Source organism: Plasmopara halstedii (genome assembly GCF_900000015.1).
Source record: "Plasmopara halstedii genome assembly, contig: Scaffold_323, whole genome shotgun sequence".
Taxonomy (NCBI): Eukaryota; Oomycota; class Peronosporomycetes; order Peronosporales; family Peronosporaceae; genus Plasmopara; species Plasmopara halstedii.
Genome location: NW_020187244.1, coordinates 1,345,419 through 1,349,076, shown reverse-complemented (window position 1 = coordinate 1,349,076; position 3,658 = coordinate 1,345,419).

The window sequence follows — 3,658 nt, the reverse complement described above, 5'->3', positions numbered from 1 at the left end:
CCACTGTAAGCTACATTTCTGATAAAATTTGATTTATGCTTTATCAATTATCGTAGCAGTTACCAAGTTAATGTTCGCATCGATTTGTAAGCTGCAATACCAACCAAATTTGTAAGCAGTAAATGAGCAGCTGATTGAAATTATACACTTTTTTCTCTTCTCTCTCTAGCCTGCGAGATTAAGCGTGTTAAGGCAAATCGTCTGCTACAGCCAATCGGAATAGGTCGCTCAGGAAATAAAATGGTAGGTCTGGTGAACACTTTAAGCTATGTCAAACAAATGGCTCATGTTCCTCTCTCTTTTGAGAAACTTCGGAAGCCAGTGTTTATAATACACCTTCAATGTTGTTAACTAAATAAAAGCTAACTTGCCATCCCAGCTGTCGATTAGGAGGAAGGATATATGCCAGGTCATGGTGCTAGCAGCGGGGCTGCCGTAGCTCTTTCGTTTAGAGGAAGCTCGGTGACATTCGTTCTATACTTAGAACCAGTACGAATGTAGCGGATCGCAATCAAATTTCTCCAAGAGTGGTTGCAACCTTAGCTCAAGGCTAAGTATTTGTTTTACACGTAAACTGTATCTATCGGTTTTACCCGCGGCAAAGCCGCCTATATATAAATCGACATGTTGTCCTTTCTATAGAATAAAATTAAAATCCTGGCAATTCAGCCATGTACTGACTTCTTGTTTAAGTATAGCCACTCCGATGTTGATCACGCCATCTTGTTCGACCCACATCCTTCATACAATGGCACGCAAGACCCCATTACAGTGCTGCTGTCGTACTCCTCTTGCTATCAATATTGGCTCGTACCGCGCAATAATGGCAGTACAAATGAGCAAAACCGACGGCAGGTAGGCTCGTGAGCGCTTGCATACTCCCAGTATTGCTCGATGACTTTCAACTACTTTACATCACGATATTTTGTGTACATATTGTAGGGACCATGACGCGAGTTTTAGCGGATGTATTTGCCAGATTCGACCCTGATCCAGGGTATGTCTACGATAGACGATAGCGCACAGCTATATACTCTTGCAAACGGTATGATCGGAAAGGAAGACGGCGCCGTCACCCTCGAGGCTATTCCCAAGGTGCATGCTCATCTTGGGCTGGACGAGATGTCCTTCCAGTAGTTTGGCGGTGCCTTGAAGACAGGTGATTAAACCTTGTGATCATTATAAGACCGAACGAGATTAACTCGTCATTGCTTCTGGATGAAGCTGTCCTGGAAGACACTAAGAGAGTGCTGAACACACGAAGTGGGTCATCGATCCTGAAGGATCCCTCGGATCCGTTTGATTCTTTGGTAAAGAAATTTCAAGACGTCGTCTCCAAAGACCCGCCGTTGATCCTACCTCCGGACCGAGGTTTGCGTACCTGGTTCCGGGAACCGAATACTGATAAACACGCCAATGGCTCCTGCCCAAGGAGCAGTGCGACGTCATTGACGCTTTTTCTTGCGAAGTACGACGCAGGAAATGTGCATGAGAGCAAGTCTCCCCATTCGACACCCATGTTTTGTGTCCGGGAGCCAAACGGCAAGTGGCGTATCGTTCACGCTTACAATAAGCTAAACACTGCTACCATTCTGACACAGACGCCGATTCCTACGAATGATGTTCTCCAGAACAATATGGAGGGCTGTGCAAAGTATACATCCCACTCGGCTTGGTCGATGGTTATTACCAATTGCTCATGAGAGCGGTACTCGAGTGCATGCACACGAAAAAGCTGTATGCTCATGTAGATAAGTGCATCTTCGGCGCGGAAGAAATCCTCTTCTTAGGGTGGTTTATCGGGAAGCTTGGCCTTCGAGCGGATTCCGCTAATGTCTTCGCCATTGTAAACTGGTCTGTAATGAAAAACCAAAAGAACTTGCGAGATAACTTGGCCTCGCCAACTACTTGCACAAGTATAGCGCAAATTATGCGGAAATAACATGGCTGTTGTCGAATCTCCTTAAGAAGGATATGGAGTGTTGTTGGGACACCGAGCATTGGAAAGCGTTTGACGGGGTCAAAGTCAGTCTCCTTCACGCACCGATACTGGCGTTGCTAGACCCCGATCGATCTGTGTAACCCACAAACGGCTTTGAGGCAAGCATGTGCGCCCTGGATTTGAAAGTGCATGTTTCATCGCAAGTATTTCCTTATCGTGGCTAAGTAGTTCTTAACTGCAACCTTAAGCTGGCGAGATTCAAAGACGATCACCGATCTCGCCCATCGGTGTCTGCTTGCAGCAGTACACAGCCGATGGCAAAGCCCGAAGCGTCACATACACTGCGACTCAGTCGCCTCACCTCTCTCATGGCCAGATGGCTCGTATTCTACGCGAAATATATCTTCGAGGTAAAGTATAAGCCGGGAAAGCGGAATGCTTTGGCTGATGCGTTGTCACTCAGACCGGATTATGAGCTTGCTCATGTCATACCGGTGTCTTCGTCAGTGACGATTTTGATCCGTGCCGCATACGCGGGTGATGGTATGTGTGTAGCGCTGCTTCAGGCTCTCGTAAGCAAGAAGTTTAAAACTCGGACAAGAAGTTATCGGCGCGATTGAGCGCACGATTTTACCAAAATTCGCTGAATAATGGGTCGCTGTTTTATAGTACCGATTCGACGGATAAGCCACGAATTGTGGTTCCTCATGTTGAGGATTTGAAATACCGTATCCTCTATGAGGTGTACGACACCCCACTCAGTGGTAATTTCGGTCGTGAGAAGGCCTACTGCTCTGTGAGTTGCCACTACTGGTGGCCCAAGCTGTACAAATGAACGAGCGCATATATGCGCACTTGTGAGACGTGTTAGAGGGTGAAACCCTATCCGAATGCTGCGGCGCCGCCGGCCAGTTTACCGGTACCCTCCGGGTGTTGGCAGTTCACGAGTTTGGACTTTGTGTTTGGCCTGCCGAAGGTTTCGGCAAACAACACAGATGTGGTGGATCGTTTGAACAATATGGCTTATCTTGCGGCAGTGCCGAACACCATCAACGGTGTGGGTACAGCGACACTGTTTGTGGATCGTAACCTTCGACAACATGAACTTCCGGAGTCAATTGCCTCTGATAGAGACCCAAGCCTTACTGGAAAGCTTTGATCTGCAATCTTCAGGGAGCTGGGCACCAAGCTGACTATGTCAACAGCGAATATTCGCAGACCAATGGTGAAACTGAGCGCGTGAATCGCGGCGTTGAAGACGTTCTTCGCAGCGTCTGCGCTAAATCGTAGAGTTTGCTCTGAAAAATGCAGTGCATTTATCTACCGGCTACACGCCGTTCTACATAAATGGACTTGATCCCGCTGACGCCGCCGCTTAATGGCTCTGGACTTGGTGGTGGAGGAATAGCCGAACGGCAAGTGATACCAGCTCCCTCGCTGTCTGTAGATAGATCGATAAATTCCTGTCTACTAAACTGAGTGTCCTACGACACGTTCGGGATGCGATGGCTAAAAGCCGAGACATCCAGAAAGATTATGCAGATGGAAGAAGCAGATGAAATCTGGATAACACTGAGGTCGGAGACCTGGTTTTACTAAATGCTAAATACATATCTCACACACGCATTCCCTAGTGTCCTTAAGACAGGTCGTGGCCATCCGAGGCTTGCGTATACGCTGAAAATTCCGAGAAAGATGCGCACCCACTCGGTGTCT